The 19612-nt window shown below is 44.2% G+C and overlaps 1 protein-coding gene and 1 long non-coding RNA gene across 2 annotated transcripts in view; one reads left to right on the forward strand and one right to left on the reverse strand.

Annotated features, from left to right (window-relative positions):
• LOC146860809 (sperm-specific sodium:proton exchanger-like) overlaps nucleotides 1-19612 on the forward strand; it is a 5538638-nt gene that overhangs the window by 4523389 nt on the left and 995637 nt on the right. The gene's annotated exons all lie outside the window — the stretch shown is intronic.
• On the reverse strand, nucleotides 3261-19187 carry LOC146860812 (uncharacterized). The gene is made up of 2 exons (XR_014979209.1): nucleotides 19050-19187; nucleotides 3261-4239 (listed from the first exon to the last, which is right to left on the reverse strand). It is a non-coding gene; the product is annotated as an uncharacterized LOC146860812 (long non-coding RNA).

Raw genomic sequence — 19612 nt, forward strand, 5'->3', positions numbered from 1 at the left:
TGCTCTCCTTGTAGATAAATATCTGGAGTGAGGAAGAAGAACTCCAAGTAATAAATTGCCGGTAAGAGCTCGCTGCACTAGTTCAATGCACGTCTTTCCAGATCTGGGGTTTGCGCCACTTTTGAGGCATCTCTTAAAATGCGGTGACTTTGGCAGTTTGAGGAAGGCTTAGGACTGTTATAGAAAAAGATGAGAGGTTTCTCTGTACATACACTCCTTCAAAAAGGAAAGCACCCTGAGGCGAGTCTAAAGAGATGCCCTATATAGGAGCATTAATACATTGGTTTGACTCACAGAAAACAAGAGAACCTCCTTCTTTCAAAGTGGCACCTTATTAGTTGGGTAAAACACACTCTTTATTGCTGTGCCCGAGTATAAATGTTAACTTCTTTTTTCAATTTAAATAACCCTGTTTATATCTCAGCTGCAAACATTGAAAACGCTGCTTGATGGGAAGGAGACCAAGGACAGTGCTGCTATTAATTGCATGGGAAGGATGCAATATCTGGGGCATCCGCATTTTAAGAAATGAGTGCCACTCCTACTTCTGTGCGTTAATCTGCTTGCTATAAAAACCATGTCAAGATTTTACCAAACAAATATGGCAACACGTACAATGTCTAATTGGACTGCTTGAATTGACCATCTGTCTTTCTGGTATGAGGAAGTTGTTCCTAATATGAATCATAACAATCTTCAGCCCATCTCTGGTACATCTCAATATAGTGAAGGGGCATGCTTGTTATGTCATACTCATGGGTCATGAGTGATGTATGTCGCTTATCTTGTAATGGGGTTTCTTTTAACAGGAAACTCCTTCCTAGATAGCCAGATAAGCACCCACATGTTTTTTGACACATACATTTGCATGCTGATGTCAACATGGATCAGCAAAGTCAATATATCCACCATTTAATCACTGCATTCTTCCCCTAATTTAGTCCATCAGCTTCAGCCTTATTTGCTACACAGGTGTCACTGAGATACTGCTCACGCTCCGTGACCAATCTCGTGCAGCCATGAGGAAACTTCAAACGCGTATTCTCAATGTTGTCTCCCAAATTGGTTACAACTCCCTCAAACCTAACAGAGACAAAACCGATATATTTCTGGTCAGTAGTCTAAATAAACTTCAGTCCCGGCTTCTCGATCTCTTGCCCACTCAGCTATGCCTTTCCCTTCATGCCTGTCTGCAAACTTGGGTTGCATTTTGATCAGGAACTCTCTCTTACCAATCGGGTTAACCATATTTATCCCACTTGTTAGTCCCAAATGATGCTTCTCAGAAAGATTCTTCCATTTCTTCCTATCAACTTACATGGTCTTGTAGCAAAAGCGGTCAATCTATGTTGGATCAACTACTATAATTCTCTCTTAGGACCTGATTTGGATCTCAACGGATGGGCTACTCCGTCACAACGGTGACGGATATCCCATCCGCTGAAACATAAATGCCATTATATCCTATGGGATTTATAATTCGCGGACGAGATATCCGTCACCATTGTGACGGAGCAGCCATTCTCCCAATATCTAAATTAGGCACTTAGTTTGTTGTCTTTCCTTTTGCAGTGTCTTCAATGCATCCATAATGCAGCAGTGTTTAATCTTTAATCTCCCACCACGCTGTCATGCCACCCTGACCTCAATCCTCTGCACTGGTGTTCTGTATCTAAAAGAATTGTCTTCAAGTTCTTGTGCACGGTCCACAGGCTTTTCAATGCAGATGAACTTTCTATCTTCAACATAGTTCTCACATTACACTCTCACTTGCTTTCTCAGATCATCATCTTATATACTTGTTGTCGCATGGCTATCCCGCACTTGTGCCAGTTATCGTACATTCTGTATTCTTGTAGTAAAACATTGGAACAGCCTTTCTCAGCACATCCGCATCATCTATTAAATCTAGCCTTTACATAAGGCCTTAAAATTCTGATTGTTCTCTTCCTAAACTATTGTATTTCTAACCTAGTCACTGCTTTCATCTGGCATGGTCTCCGTGGATTTTCCTCAGTACTAAGACACGTTTACAGGTAAATAGGGCTCTGCAAATCTCACAATACATAAAATAGAATTAAAGCTGACAGCTGTTGGCTTTGTCAATGCTTAGTTTACCTTCTAGTCAGTAGCCCACTTAGATAGCGACCTGGACGGCGAAGGATGACCATTACAATCAAGCTTGGTGAGAGATTTAGGGCCAGATGAATCAAGCCTTTTACCCGTCACAAATGGGCCGATTTGCAGAATTGTCCCGTTTGCGAGCGGTAAAAAGCCTTTTGGGATGTATCATCCCAAAAGGCATTCGCAAAATAGGAAATCACAATTTTTGCGAATACCTATTTTGTGAATGCATTTAGGGAATCGCAATTTGCAATACCCCTAAATGAAATGTAGGAAGCATTTAAAAATAGCGACCTTGCTTTCTGGAGTCACAAATTGCTACCAACTTCAAGTTGGTGGTAATTTGCAAATCCTTTGAAAAATGCACCAAATTGCATTTTTCCACCTGCCATGTGGTGCATACGCCTGCCCTTAGGGCATGTGTGTGCGCCACATGTGCACTCATTACATTTTTGGGGTGCATGAGGGTGGTCTTTTGGCCTCCTTGCACCCTTTAATTTCATTCGCAATTTGCAAAATTTCGAATGCCTTCTCAGTCATTCCTATGGGTCCCTAGGCCCATAGGAATAAACGGAAAGGTATTCCTTAATAGCAAATCTCAAATTGCAATTTGCTCTTAAGGAATCGCTATTTATTTTGTGAAACCTACATACATTGCATTCTGCGATTCTGTAATAGCGAATCAGTAAAATTTGCTATTATAAATTCGCAAAATGCAATGTTGATACATCTGGCACTTAGAGCTTTTCAACTTCTTCCAAATTAAAGAACTAAAGTGTTAGTAGCTCCAAACCTGAGTTTATTTATGTTCAAAAATTAAAACACCATCCATAGTTTAGAATTCCTAGTTGGAGTCGGAAAAGGCATTGCAGGAGGAAGTGATATATGCATGATAACATGCGTAATCGTTTGCGTTTCAATGTATTCAGGTGTTTAGCGGAGCAAAGACAAAATAACAATGTAATAATGTTGAAATAAGCTTTGCTTAAGACTTTCAAAAGTGTTACAAGAGTTGTGCCTCCAAATTTCAAGCAGCACCTCTCAGTTCGATTACTAAGATCACAAAGTAAGGTCTCTGGTGAGCAATCTAATAGGATGCCCAGGTTTTTAGACTTGGAGCCACCTTCTAGCTTAACTCAGTTCAAACATGTTTATTTTGGGGTATTATACTGTAAAACACACAATAAAAAATATTGTATATAGTATGATACAAATCATATCCTTGACTTTTGCAAAAGATCGCAGAATCGTTTAAAAATACAGAATGAAAAGAATCAAAGAGTGAAATAGACAATTACAAAATTAAAACAAAAAACTTCATAGATACCAGCTTTCAAAAATCGATCTCTAATCGTTTCCTTCGTATCCAAACACAAAGCACAAATCTGATTCAACAAAATGCCATACAAGTAGATGCGTCGATTTCAAATCTGTCAACGTTGGCAAATAATCCCTAAAACAGAGATTTAAGGCATACAAGACCAATCCATTTGCTTTTGGCATATTGAAATGCTGGGCAAACTAATTCAACATTTTCACTATTTTCAATGGCATAATTGTTACACGTATTGCACAGATTATTATCAGTGGCACAAGATTTCCCCGTAGACATGAAATTCTTGATGCGCAAAATACCCAAAAACATTTCATAAAAAGTATGTTGGTCTGGTGCGGTAGTATTTCATCCATATTTATTTCAAATGAAGCTGATCGTTTGAGTTCCAAACATGTATTGGCTAAGCTCCCTTTGTGAGTGTTCTGATTCCAGGAGCCCAGTACATGGTTCCAATATAAATTATTTTAGAAGAGTCTTGAAAGCCGGAGTTATAGGGCGTGGACCAAGGGCATCTAGCCAGGACTTTACATGATAGAGCCATGGCAAAGTAATGGCTAGCTCAATTTATGTTCCAGGCGTTGAAATTCATGGGAGACGATGTGGTCCCTCGGCTAGACTGCCGACTTTGGTGCTGGACACCAGCGTTCGAGCCGCGGGTTCCCGACCGCATCCTGTGTTTCTGGGCAAATCACTTAATGTCCTCGTACCTGAGTGTGTAACGTAACCGCTGCTCATGTAAAGCGCTCCAATACTTCGGGTCGAGTTCGCGCTATGTAAATCTGCAATAAAAAAAATGTACCCTTATGAAAGACCACAACATGTGTTTTTGCGGAATTCAGAGTGCATTGATTGTCTAGATTAAGTTATATAGCAATCCTAGGGCGGTATTACACTTAGAGTGCACTGTTGCACTCTTTTACTTAGGTACTCTAAGAGCAAACAAGAACAGTGTGGCCAATTACATAATATGTGCTGCAGTTAGGGCAGCTGTAACCCCACACATGCGTAAAAGGTGAAGTGCCTCTTAGTAAGGCGGGGCCGGCATCGGACCTGCCGATGATATGGCGGTCATGCCGGCCCCGACGACACTGGAGTCGGGCTTGTCGCGTCTCTGGTGATGCGACGGGCTCGCCCTCCAATAAGCCCCCAGTGAGCCATGGCCCGGAAGTGGAAGTTCCACTTCCGGGTCATGGAATTCGCCAGGGCCCGCCCCTCTCGGGGGGCGAGCACTCGCCACTGATAAAAGGCAGGGGAGCAGAGGACTCTTCCTCTGTGTCCTTCCGCGCTCCCCAGCCTTATTGTGTGACCTCCTTAGGAGGTCTTTGGATAATATTTGCCCACCCACCATCCCCTAGAGCAAAAGTTTGGGTTAGGTACATAATTGTCTTAATGTTTTCCAGATTATAAGGTGTAAATATCTTGTGTTTTCCCCTTTTTTAGGTAAAAAATTGTCGTGTTTTAGTGCATTTCCGTGGTCAGGCGGTAAGGTCATGATTGGTGAGCAGTAAATTTAAGGTCCTTAGGGGGGCGGCGCCATTCCTGGAATGGGGTTGCCCAAGGGAGTCCACTCCTAGAACTCTCCAGGGGCAGTTACAGCCAACGTGGCTGTATGGGTGCGGGGGAGGGGGGAGTTACGCTTTTCCTAGGCTGTTGGCCATCCCGCACATGCACAATGGCGCCAGTAAAGGGCGCAGAACTGCAAGGGCCCCCGATGGAGAGAGTATACAGGGCGTACGGGGGTAACTGGTGGGGGGAAGTACCCTCACGGTGAACGGGCCCTCTGCGCATGCGCACTCAGGCTGGAGGGCGGGGTTTAAGGGATAAGGATCTGACACCAGTTATTGACCTTGCCGTAGGCTCAAACATGGATACGCAGAAAATGATTGCCATTATGATTATGATGATGTATGCTTAGATTCGGATAGGAAATAACTTGTATTAGAGTGATGTTAAGGTTAGCCATCTGATATCTGTACATATCAATGTAATCAAATGTCAATAATATGATTGTCTGCGTAAAGATGAAAATTAATATTTAATGTTTGCTGAATTTTTATAATAAAAATACGGCCGGGGGTTATCTATGACCCCCTTTTCCAACTAAACCACCCGTGTCCTTGCTGTTTTGTGGGATGGAACAATGGAGGAGGGGTATAGGTAGTACCAGGCCATATTGAAGCAGCCACTCCACCTTTCACAGTACAGGCTACACATGACCTGCATTTGGAAAGGAGGGGAGGAAACCCCCTACACGCAGGTGATGTGAGCATTAGCCACCGGCCCACAAAGGAATGTCCGCGTGGCTCAGAGGGCACCCTCAGGGGTGAGGAGGTGAAATGTTTCACTCATTAGGATGGGGCCATGCCCCCATGCTAATGAGGAAATGCCACGTTTAGATAGTGCAGCGCTATATGTGCACTGATACTGAAGGACTGGGCTATTCTAAGACCCAGCGGTGCCAGGGAACAACACCTGAAACCTTCGTGGGTTACCTGTTCCGGCGTACAAAATACAGAGACACGGGACACTTCCTGCGACGTCAAAGATCAGCGTTTAACAATCGCTACCCGTTTAGGCAAAGTGCATCCAAAAGATCATTCACGAGCTGCCCGTGTTGAATCTTCGTACCATGCGATGTCATGAATCCTCTTTCTCTCCACAATCGACCAAAACTATGCGCAACACACCCAGAAAATGTCGTTCTGATTCACACGGAACCTCAATACTATCTGCATTACAGAAGAGGCAGCACAACATACGCTGACCCTTCTGTATTACTTAACTGGCCTAGGGCGCAGAAAATGGCCACAGATGCTTGTTGCACCTCTGGGGTACTGTATGTAATACGGCCCCAGGGCCGGCTCTAGAGTGCTGTGACTGGTACCCCAGCACAGGGTGCTGACTTCAGAGGGTACCGTGTTTGCCACTTAATTTTGGTTTTAAAAGCAGCTTCTCCCATGTTCCTTGCCTCCAGCAATTTCCAAGTAATACAAACAATGGAAAGATAACTGCGGTGATTAATGTTCTTCCTGGAAAGAAATCTGAGTTTTGTCTAGTTGAGGTTTTGACTGATCATAAAATAGCACAGAGGATTAATATTCCTGCTGCAGAGAATGTGTACCATTAAGACTAATGGGGTAACCCAGTATTCCGCAGAACCTGGGAAATCTAGTATTATGGAGCAACAGTTGGTTCTGTAGGGGGTAAAATATCACTTTTATAAACCTCTTTGCTTACTGTTTAACTAATGGCCACATGAGTGGCATAACACATTGATTGGTGTCAATGAGTTATTAACCTTATGTGTTATGCCACTTATATGGCCATTCCTAGTTAAACAGGAAACAAAGAGAACGTGTACCTTGCAGACCACAAAGTGCATATAATATAAATAAGTCAGTGGGTTACTGCTTTTCTAATAAATATCCTTTAGCTACTTGCAATTTATAAGTTAAAATCCTAATATAGAACAGGTAATTATTAACTGTCACGAAAGAACTGCATGCACACTGCAAAGTATAGATTAGAGCATAGATTAATGTTGCAAAAAGGGTTAGTCTGTTTAGAAATCGATTCTACTTTAGTGTTCCATTTTCAATTCTGAGTTTGTGCTTCTCCAGACCAATCACTCGCAAACTGTACTTCCTACCAGGATGGATAACATGTCACTCCTACCCCTTGTAGTTCCCTGGCGTATGTAAAATTTCCTATACACTTATTTGCACACGTATGATTGTATCTGTGTAATGTGTCTGTGATGCAAAGTGCTCTGGCTCCCTGCACTAGTATGAGTGGCGCTATATATTGAATTAAATGCATCTGAAAGAGAGTGGTTATAGACACTTGAGGGGCACAATAAAAAGATGTAATGAGGGAATCCGTGCTGGAGGTGATCACCACCTCCACCATGGATGGGAGGGCGCCAACAAACATTATCGCACTGGGCACTACTGGCGCTAAAGCAGGCCCTGACAGCCCCTAGAATCAAATGGGTGTCTGATCTAATAAAATGAAATCATTTATGTAGGTGCATGTGTGCTATCCCTAACTGTTGAAATGCACTTCTAAATATGTTATGTAGAGATTAAATAAACACAGAGAAAGGATAAAATCCATTACCTCAACGGTTCAAACGTCTTTTTTATAAGCATAGTAGGAAATACAACGCCTACTATGCTTTAAGGCCATAAGAAGTGTATACGTTCTTTTGCTATAAGGCTATTAGAAGTATATAAATTAATTAATTTTACTGTGAAAACAACCCACTTAAAACACAATCATATATCTGAAATTTAACAAAAAGATAAAATGTTTCACACATTGCTAACATATTTAATTTAGGGTCAGATGCATAACGGTTTCAAATTCTCCGATTTGGCATTTGCAACAGTTAAAATGCTTTGTGTTAAGTACTACATATATTTTAGAAGTTGAAATCAACTTCTTAAAATGGGGTTTTGGATGCATACAAATTAAGTATCTAGTATAGCTGTGTTGTAGTTGTCCCTTCCAAATACCGAATCGGTATTGGATAGATCAGTGTTAGGCAACCGACGTCCAGTTGCAAAACTATGAAAATGTAGACACCTCAAAGGAGGTGGTAACCCATTTGCAAAAGAACTCCTTTTAGGAATCATTCAACTTTGTAAATTAAAAAAAAGGATGTTGGGCAGTGGGCAGTGGGCCAATGAACCATTGACAACTCTCAAACATGGGAAAAAGAAAAAATAGTAAACTCTTCTTTTTAAGCGCAGCCCTATTTTCCTTTAAGAAACACAGGGTGCACTTGAAAAAAATGTTTACTTTATTGAAAAGCAGTCACACACATGGTGGTCTTCAAACCCCAGCAGACCACCATCCATGTGATTCGCAATTTGTGATCTCCTGCTTGAATACTAATATGGTAGGTCAGTTTGCCACGCTCTCAAAATCTGCATTTTCCAAACTTACCTTTTGCATATGATGGCAAAACTACAAGTCACAAAGCATGATTAGTATTTTCAAAGCAGTAAATGGAAAATCTGACCTATAATTATCAATTCCAGGGTGTGTAGTGTCGCGCTCTAGTCCTCGCGCGCTACGTGGTGACGCAGCGCGCAAGGACGCGTGATAACTAGCGCATGCGCGAAAGCCCGCGATTACCGCAAGGTCGCATATTCCCGGCGCTCTCCCGCCGTTGTAGAAATAAAGTATAATTCTACCCACAACCTCTGCTCATGGTCTTTGTGAATCAGGAGGGAACCCCCCAACCTTACAGTGGTGACGAGGGTGGGATGTGAATGCAGGAAAGTGAAAATTAGAGGGGAACTCGATCACAGACACACCACGTGGCAAAGGTGTTGAGCTGGGAAGGTACCAGAGAAGACCGTAGGAGGAGAACCACCTTCAGGGAGCATAACTAGGCGGGAGAGCGTGGCAGAGGCAGTAACAAAGGACAGAAGTGCAAACAAAAAGGAAATATAACGGAGAAGGCCAGCTCAAACCCAAAGAGACCCTGGCGGACGCAGCAGCACGCAGGGACAGGGGAGCGGAAGAACCCCGACAAGATCAAATGCAAGGTTAGAGCGCGGACGAGCCAGGCAGTCCGAGAGACCCAGGGGCAGTGCCAGAAGGTCGCGCCACGATGAGCACGCAAGCATCTTCACTGACGACGCCAATCCCGTTCCTGCCGAGACCAGGAGAACCTCAAATGAAATGGAAAGATTGGAGAGAGTACTTCAAGAACTACATTGCAGCGATAGAAGATGAAAATGGGGAGGCCTTTCCCAGTGCGAGGAAGAAAAGGATCCTACTGCACAATTTAGGCCCAGAAGGGATACGAGTCTATCAGACCCTGGCACCCGCAGCAAGACCGGACACTGATGATGATGTGTTCAAACACGCAATAGAAGACCTCGACATCCACTACCGGCCCGCGATGTGCTTCTCCATTGACCGGTACAATTTCCAGCAAAGGAAACAAGAAACCGGCGAATCCATAGATCTACGTGGCGGCGTTGAGGAAGTTGGCAGTAACATGCAGGTATGGAATCCTGACTGACAAGTTCATAAAAGACCAGATAGTTATGCACACCACCAACAAAACCGTGCAAGACAAATTGTGGACAAACAGTGAGGCATCACTGAAGGAAGTAATAGCCTTGGTGAAAAAGGCGGAAATGTCGAAAAGGTGTGCGGACGCAGCCAAGAGGGAGACCATTCAGAGAACCATGGTGAACAAGGTGGATGACGACGAACCGCAGGGACGGAGCAAAACCATACTGCCTGACGGGAAAGGACAGAGTAGATGGAAAGGGAAACCGGGACAATCATGGAAACCGAGTAGAGACAACAGCACGATGTGCTACAGGTGTGGTAGTCCAGCGCATGCTGCCCAAGACAAACGATGCCCAGCCTTCCGAGCAAAATGTATGTTCTGTGGCATTATGGGGCACTATGAACAAGTGTGCCGCCGGAAAACGAAGAGACCAAGGGTGAAGTATGTGATGCAAGACCAACAGGAAGAAGAAGACGAACAAGAGGAAGAAGACGGGGTATTGTGCGTGGATGAGCCAGTGCTAGGCATCGAGAGCAAGCGCTCCCGCAAACCACAGTGCGACATGCTAATAGGAGGTGTTAAAATCAAGATTATAGCAGACTCAGGATCTCTGTACACCATAGTGCAAAGGGCAGTATGGAGGGAAGAATTTGAGCCCAGTTTGGGAGCAAGGCTAGAACCACCGGACATACGGCCATTGTTGTACACAGGCGAACCCATTCCCATGGTGGGATACAGGAAGTTGAACTTCGAATTCAAAGGAAGATGTGCGGAGTGCAAACTATATGTAGCAGAAAAAGGCCCATCCGTCCTAGGATGAATGGATCAAGGGGACCTCGGGATCAAGTTAGACCCAAGAGGGGACACGCAAGTGCTACTGACAGCGCCAGGGAGCTGGCCGGAACTAGAAGAAATGAAAAGCAAATTCCCAAAGGTATTTGGTGGGAAAGTGGGCAAATTAGAGAAATTCACCCACAAAATAGTACTTAAGGCAAATTCAAGACCGGTCTCGCACAAAGTCCGCAACGCGCCGCTAGCCATAAAAGAAGATGTACAGCTTGAACTGCGGAGACTAGAAGAAAATGGAATAATAGAGCCCATAGACAGCTCGGAATGGCTGGCCCCCTTGGTAGTAGCCATGAAACCAAATGGAAAAGTTTGTCTGTGTGTGGACCTTTATGAGCTTAATAAGTGCCTAGTAGTGGAAAAATTCCCGTTGCCGCGCATTGAAGAAATGTTGTCCAAGACAAAGGGGATAAAGTGGTTTTCCACCATCGACCTCACATCTGCCTATCACCAGATTGATCTACATCCTACAAGCAGGAAATTAACTTCCTTTATAATTATAACGCCTTTTGGATGCTATCAAATTCCGCAGGATGTCGTTTGGTCTCGCTTCCGCAGCGGCGGTGTTCCAGAAATAAATGCATCGCCTCTTCAAAGACATCGAGGGCATCCAATACTTCCAGGATGACATACTGGTGATGGGGTCAGACAGTAAAGACCATGATATGAAGCTAGACAAAGTGCTTCGAGTGTTGGAGACCAACAGCTTGACCGCAGAATGGGAGAAGTGCCGACTAGGGATGACATCGGTCACATATTTGGGACATGAAATAGGTGGACAAGGCATTACACCCAAACAGGCAAACGTGAAAGCTATCTGCAACGCTGAGGCACCATCCAACAAAGAAGAAGTGAGATCATTCTTAGGGATGGCAGAATATTATAGCAAGTTCGTGCAACACTTTGCCACCAAGACACACCATCTGAGACAATTGATAAGGGAGAAAACAGCGTTCAAGTGGAAGGAGAAACGGAAAAGGAATTTGAAGCATTGAAGTGCGACATCAGCCAAGCAGTACCACTGCAAGGATACGACCCGCAGGGACAATCTATACTGACAACTGACGCCAGCGAAAAAGGATTGGGAGCAGTTCTCATGCAGGAGAGGAGAGATGGGATGACGGAGACCCTCTGTTTTGCATCCAGGTCATTATCACCTACAGAACAGAAATATAGTGTAATCGATAAGGAAATGCTGGCAGTGGTATGGGCCATGGGAAGGTTCCGCCAATTTCTATGGGGTACGAGGTTCAAACTCAAAACGGATCACAAGCCTTTAGTCAAGGTGCTCACCTCCAGCGGACACGCCAGCGCCACGCCGCGCATAGCCAAGATGACACTAAAGTTACTAGAATACAGGTATGATGTGGAGTACATACCAGGGACACGAAACAAAGTCGCTGATTACCACAGCAAAGCAGCAGCGATGGAGGAGGCCCCCAACCCAGCCGCAGAAGAGGAAGAGATGGTAGCGGTAATGGAAGACCCCGAAAGGGTAATAAGTAAGCAAGAATGGACCCAAGCGTACGAAGATAATGAAATTAGAGAGGTCAAGGAACACATAGTACATGGATGGCCCGAGAAAAGACGGCTGCGAGAGGCGCTCAGGAAGTTCTATGAAGTCAGAGAGGAGCTGTCAGTGGGAGACAAAGGAATTTTCCTGTACAGAGATGAGAAAGTCATCCCCCCGGCAGCGTTAGTATCTCGCCTGGACGGGCTACTGCACGAAGGACACTTAGGAATAGTGAAATCCAAAATGAGGGCGAAGCACATGTACTGGTGGCCTGGAATGGACGTCCAGGTAGAGAGGCATGTCAGGGAATGCGACCAATGCCAGAGAGCGGGTGATAGTTGCGCGGTATAAGTTCAATTACAAATACAAATACAAATACAAAACACTGAACCCGCTAAGGCCGGCGTTGGGAAAATTCACTCTACCAAAGGATCCGTGGGAAGAAGTAGCGGTGGACATTCTAGGACCGGTGCTGGACAACCAAGGGACGCCCCAATATCGGTGCGTTCTTGTGGACAAATACTCCAAATGGCCGGAGATACATATTCAAGAAGCGATGTATACGGAAACGGTGATTAAGTTCATGACGTCAGTATTCCTCAGGGAAGGAATCCCGAGAACCATCTTGAGCGACAATGGACCGCAATTCACCTCTGAAAAGTGGTACAAATATGCTGAGAGGAATGGAATCAAAGTACAACATACGTCCGTGTATCATCCGTCAAGTAATGGACAAGTGGAACGTTTCAATAGAGTCAAGTCAAGTCATAAACTTTATTCGACAGTTTAAAAAACGTCATAAAAGTACACAGATAAAATCATACATGTAACATTACACAGGGAAAGTACATATCATCATGGGTTGTTTTCCGGGCATACAGGAGTAGCTAAAATAGCTAAAAAATCATACTTTTTCTTGCAGCAACAGATTTCAGGATAAAAGTTGCTATAAAAAAACACAAATCCGGACTAGCAAGTGAAAATAACAATTTCATGGCATTGGAAGTAGAAGACACGGAAATTATTTTAAATAACGGTTTCAAATAAACAATACGTAGGGCTTTATAAAGGGGGCAGATTAACATAAAATGAAGGGTACTTTGCTTGGTTAGTTCATCACATGGACAGGCGGATGTTGTATAATATTTCATTTTTGGAAAGGCCACAAGGTTGTGGACAATACCAAGTCTAAGTCTGGAGAGGACAAATTGGTGAGATTGCCTGTAAATTATTTTGAGATAGATAGGCAAACCAGGACCCACGTTTGCATTGGAGGAATAGAAAGCATGGGTTGAGTAGTTACTTGTGTCTGCTTTCCGTTTAACGAATTTTACCCTCATAAATTCCTCTTTCACCTCCTTTTTGGATAGAGTGGTTGCAATCTCGGGATCTTTGCGTACATCCAAATCAAAGAGTTCTCTAAAAGTAGTGGTCACATACTTTATCCATGGTATATTCTTGAAATTATCCAAAGACAGACAATCTTTGATAATGCTCTTTGTAAAACTTGTTTCGTCCTTCAGCCAAATAGACCTCCATACCAGGAGGGGTCTTAATTCGATTAAATCGGCTATATGGTCCAACCTTAGTTCCTCGTGGACCAGGTAGTTAGATGCCGATGAGGGTAAACAAAGTAGCCGTTTCAAAAACAAATTTTCCAGAATTTGTAAGTCTTCGTTACATCCGTACCCCCATACCCCTGAACCATAAAGTGCTATTGATGAACATCTGTGTCTATAAATATTTAGCATTGCTGGAATCCGTCGACTGCCCAGTTTGTTGGCAAATCGGAAGACACCTAGTGTAGCCTTCCCCAACTTGGCTTTTATGTTAATGTGTTCAGGTGTCCATGAGCCCCGACTGTTAAAAGTAATGCCCAGATAACAGAAGTTATCTACAACCTCAATTCTGTTATCTTTAAAATAGAAAGACTTGGGGTGATTCACCTTTTTGCCACAGACCATAATGAATGTTTTAGAATTGTTAATTTTGAGTTTCTTGCCCTGGATAAAATCATAAAAACAGTTCATTAGCCGCGGTAGGCCGATTGGGGTTCTAGATAATAAGACGGTGTCGTCCGCATATAACAACACTGGAATAGGTAGGCCACCTGCTTGTGGTGCATCTGCTTGGACCTGTTTTAATTCTTGTTCCATAGAATTAATAAAAAGGGAGAAAAGCAAGGGGGCCAATACGCACCCCTGCCTAATGCCCGATTTTACCATAATCTTTCTCGTACACTCTCCTGCTAGTCCATATCGTATCTGAGTGGTAAGGTTGGAATATAACCTAGCTAAGAAATGGATAATGGCTGAGGGAGCTCCCATATCGAGAAGGGTTGTCCACAACAGGGAATGGTTCACCAGGTCGAAGGCACTAGAGAGGTCCGCAAAGCAAAGAAATAAGGAGCCCGATTTGACCTTGGTATATTTACCTATTAAAAGGTTGAGGTTAATGCACTGGTCAATGGTCCCCAAACCCTTTCTAAAACCATATTGGGATTGTGCCAGGATATTGTTATTGGTCGCCCACTCCTCCAGGCGTAGTAGTAGTACCCGGCTCATGATTTTAAGGGAGGAGTCTAAAAGGGAGATGGGACGGTAGTTTTTGGCCTCCCCTCTATCTCCCTTCTTATAAATCGGGATAATAACGGATTCACTCCAGGTTGCCGGGGTGGAGAGATCAGTGGCAGCATTAAAGACCTGGGTCAATAGGGGGCTCCAAATGGCCAGATCATGTTTGTAAAGATCTATCGGGACCCCGTCAGGTCCCGGGGCTTTACCTCCTTTACTAGAATTAATTGCCGTGACTACTTCTCGGATGGTGATTCCCAAAGTCTGCGGGGTCAGCTGGGGATTCATACAGATTTTATCATAAGACTCCTCAGGGGGGTCAAATATTCCTGAAAAATATCGGACCCAGCTATCTTCGCTTACTAATGCGGTAAGTACTGGGAAATCTTCTTTCTGGAGGAATGGGGCATTAATCGTACTCAAAAACAATTTACAATCCCGGAGGGCTGCGGCACAATCCAGATTGTCCCAGGCTTGTTCCCGGAGTTCGTTTTTCCTGCGTTTAAGTTCAATGTTATAATTGGACCGCAAGGTTTTAATCACTTCCCTGTCTCTCGGAAGGTTGGATAGTGCTTGCTTAAGGGTTTTTAGCGCTGTTGTACAGGCTTGGTCGAACCAGCCAACCTTATCCCGTCTAGAATTCAACTTATTGTTAGTAAAAATTCTATTAATAATAGTGCCTAGATCCTCAAAATCCGCTATAATGCCCTTAGGGAGGGCATTGACTTCCAGACAGCGAAATATCTGCCTGGAACCTCCTACCACAACTGCACTATGTAGTTTTTCTGATTTTTCTGTGCACCACTTTATCCGGGTTCCATTAGGCCTACTTGGGACAATATTATCAACAACCCTGCCTGTAGGCGTAATTCTGGGGCCCCAGGTAAGAATAGACATAGTTAGGGCATTATGATCGCTCAGACAGTAGTCCTTAATTATTGGCACTGTGCAGAATGGTATCAAATGGGTTGAAATCAACAAATGGTCAATAACCGACTCAGTATCCCTCCCTTTGAACGTTGGAACAATGTTGCCCTTTTTATCAAGAGCTGGTTGGTGAATAACTAAATCAAATTTTAACAGAAGACCATTAAGGGAAGTCCCATATGGGGTGTGTTGAAAATGTGCTAAATACTCGCCCGAATCCCCATCAAACCCACAAACTGGGGTTTGAGAGTGCTGGCACGTTCTGATATTGAAATCCCCTCCCCATATGATATCATAAGATGTGTGGGATTTATTACAGATTTTATTTAGGAAGGCTTCCAGTTCGTCCACAACCAGGGTGCTGGTCGGATCAAATGTGTTATTGTAATGATTGATCAGTAAAGTGTTCCTACCCTTTTTGGATTGTAATTCCAGGATTTGTGAATGTGTGCCAACAGTAGAATACGAACCTGCAGTTATCGGGAGATCAACTGATATAAGGACAAGTAGACCCCCTTTAGCCCTCCCCATAGCAGATTCCTGGGCAACACAGTTATAAGAAACAAAACCATCAAAATGAATGTCTAAGGTGGACCATGTTTCCTGTAAACATAGAATATCAAACCCAAGGATAAGTTCCCTCCACCCTAGAGCCGAAGCTCTCTGACGCCAGCCAGCTATATTCCAGCTCACCATGGAATACCCTTGATCACTTGGGGTAGATATCTCTTCCAAGGGAGAAATCATTGTACATCCCCTATCAGCAATAGCCTCATCGAATGGTGAAAGGTGGACTTCAGTTGGTTTATCGGGAGTTAAGGGGGTCAGATCGAGTAAATCAGAAGTTATTTTGCCAACCGTTACTGGTAAGGTAAAATACTCCACAGTAGCCCCACTATCGGCAGGATTAGTCTCGGTGGGTAGAGGGGGAACAGTGGTGGAAGCACTGGGTAGTCAGTCAACTCCCTCTAGCCCATCGAGACAACTATATCGATTATAATCCCAGAAGGTGATCTGCGGGGGCTGAAATGGGGGCAATCTGGGGTAACTTGGGCGAAAAGGCCTTCCCCTAACTTCAACCCTAGTCCATTCATTGCTTTCATCGTAGTACATGGGGTTGATGGGTGGGGGGGAAGAAAAAGGAGACAGGGAGAGTCTGGATGGTGGAATCTAATGACCTATTAACACCCGCACATATGTAAGACACAGTACGTGGGTCTCTAAAACTGACAGTGATACAGTCTCCCTTAATGGATTTAGGGGTTTTACCAATCCATGGTACCCTCCTCACCATGATGACTTCATTGTGCAGATGTGCCGGTAAGGGTCGATTCCAATTAAGCCATTTTATGACTTGGTTTTTAAGGGAGTTAAAAGTTTCGGTTTCACCCCTATTTAATGGAGGTGCTCCTGCCAGAATTACCATGAACCGGTTGGCCTCCGGTGGTAGGTCAGGCCGTCTAGTTCTTGGAGTTTTGAGGTCTTCGGGTGGGGGCCCTTGGGTATCGATGGACAAAAGTGCGGGTGAGATATGCGAACCTGGGGGAGGGGCTTGGATATTCTGAGAGGCAACTAGGCTAACAGAGCTAGGAACTTGGGAATCATGTTGGATGCTTGTGGACGTAGAAACAGGGATTTGGGGCACAGTAATAGGAGGGATTATTTGGGGGGCAGGCATGCTAGGAGGGAGACCAGAACTATTAGGCTTGGAGGAGATAGCTAAAAGTATAGCAGTTGATTTCTCTACGTTAGACATTCTAAAATCAAGCCTATCTAGTTTGGCCTCTAAAGGAAAAATAATCGATTTTAGTAGGGTTGCTATTTTATCCATGGAGATATCGTTACTAGGTAAACTCCCTCCACCTTCGGAATTCAACAATGCAGATACTCCATCTATTCTAGCTGTTTTAGATGCCCTCCTGTTATTTTTACCTTTATTGTAATACTGACTCTTCCGTTTCTTAATAGCCCCTTCTATTCCCCCCTGAGTTGTAAGAAGGGTAGAATTTCCATCATTTACAGAGGTAAGAGAAACATTTGCACAATCGGAGACATGGCTAGAATCAGCAATGACGATGGAGGGATTAGATACAACAACAGAGTCTACACTTAGCTGGGGGGCAGAATCGGAAAGTAAAAGTTGGGCATCCACCACAGGCAAGCAGTCAGTAGATCTTTCAGGGGTTTTAGCATTAGCAAAAGGGCCCATACTGGAACGTTTGAGAGACATTAGTTCCTTGGACAAGCGTTTCTCCAGTGTGACAATTTCTTTGTCAATAATATTGTTAGCCCTAGTAAGAAACTTCTCCATACCTCCTGCGACAGATTGTGATCCTCCAGCCAACAGGGATTTGCTCCTGGTTTCGCGTCCGACCATGATCCACAGGAAATCAGGCAGCAGGAGGATTCAGTGGGGTACAGGGGGGGTAGCCCGGTCCGGCCACTACCTGTCACGAACGGGCACAAACGGGCCCGCTCTTGGCCCGGTCTTCGCCCGCTTCTTCGTCCGCGCGCGTCCCGCGTACGCGTTCCAGGCGTGGTTGAAATAGAGGAGGAGAGAAGGGGGCGGGAAGAGGAACCAGGTGCGCGCGGTGGACGGCGCTAGCACTTCTGGACCTCGCAGTCCCGCTCCGACGGCAGATTGTAGTCCAGGCTCTCCCCCTGCCGAGATGACCGAGCCGATGTGCTCCCAGGTCTCAGGATATGCTAATAAAGATGCTCCGCAGCAGTACTGGCCCCCAAAGCGTCCACGAGTGAGCAGAGCAGAGCAGAGCAGCAATTCACACACAGCGCGAGCGGCACCCCAATAGAGTCATCATGGGATCCATCCAAGCAGCCATCATGATGGGCAAGGACTGGGAGAAGGAGATACAGAACATGATATGGGCATACCGTATCACCCCCACAGGCACAGGGTATAGCCCTTTCCAAATCTTGAGGGGACGGCATCCGTTCACCAAAGACAATGTAGTGTGGAGAGAAAAGACGATAACCAGCAAGTGGTCTCCGGCAGTAGTACAGCACAACCTGGAGAAGGCCCAAAGAATATATTCTGAATACTATAATCAAAGGAGGAGAGTGAAGGCCACAACCCTGGAGAGAGGGGAATGGGTGAGAGTCAGAGTTGGAAGGAACACAAGGGCACCACTTTCCGATCCCCATCAAGCTGCACAGCCACAAGGAATCCAATGAATTAAATTCATTATTATTAATCCTCAATTTTGTCCAAAAATGTATTCATCCTTCTCTTTGTTACTCAAATTCATTTTACTCATTTTCGTTTTCGTTCATTCACTGTTCAAATAAACGCAGGAGAAAAGATGTTTCCACATGCCACGCTTTATTCAAAATAACCCAATGCATTTCGGGAAAAAATCCCTTCTTCCAGGGTTTCTAAAATACAAACAATCATCATCAGTTCCATCATGATGTTTATAGTGCAATAAATAAGCAAAACGCAACCACATTTCCAAAATATTTCAGCTTTGCAATTATACTGTTTTCAATCTCTATAAGTCATTGAGTTCTGCTGTCATGACTCTAAACACTAATCCATCTAAACTGTCCATGGCCACACACCTCAAAAGTATGAGAATCTAAGCGTGCACAATGCTTAAATGTTAATGACCTTCTATTCACCCCTGGCGCCTGCTTTTAATCTTAATTACCACTAGTGCTCTACTGCGCGCTTACCGTGACAAGTGAAGAATAAACCTCAAAATACGAAGCTTTACTGAATGTCCTCTCATTTTCTGCTTTCATTCATTTCAAAAACGCGGGAAATCCTGCGCACTACTCCAACACGTCTTTACACCAAACACTGTGTTCAACTGCTGAAAGTTCGCGCTTCCCTTAATCACCCCAGCTGCCCTGGGCTAAACTGTCACGTGCCATGGAGCACGCACTAAACTGCGTACTGGATTACAGGATGACTGAAACTCATTCTAATTAAAACTCAAATACCCATAATGCCCCTGCTAATGTAACACCGATGCTTAAACTAGCGGTCTCACCCATGAGGCTGTATCCTGCTAATACTCTGGACCCAACAGTATGCAAACTTTATCTTTATAAAAACGAAGTTAAACCATTCATCAAAGGTTAAATTTGTGCCATATTTTTAACATTCTTTAGTGCAAATTTCATTTTGAATTCACTGTCATGATGAAAACCATTTATGCATGTTCATAAGGAAACATAACTCCTGCGTTGTCGATGTTCCTGACACTGTGATCATGTCCAGTCCTTAAACATAT

The sequence above is a fragment of the Triturus cristatus genome, chromosome 3_1 (assembly GCF_964204655.1).
Source record: "Triturus cristatus chromosome 3_1, aTriCri1.1, whole genome shotgun sequence".
Classification (NCBI taxonomy): Eukaryota; Metazoa; Chordata; class Amphibia; order Caudata; family Salamandridae; genus Triturus; species Triturus cristatus.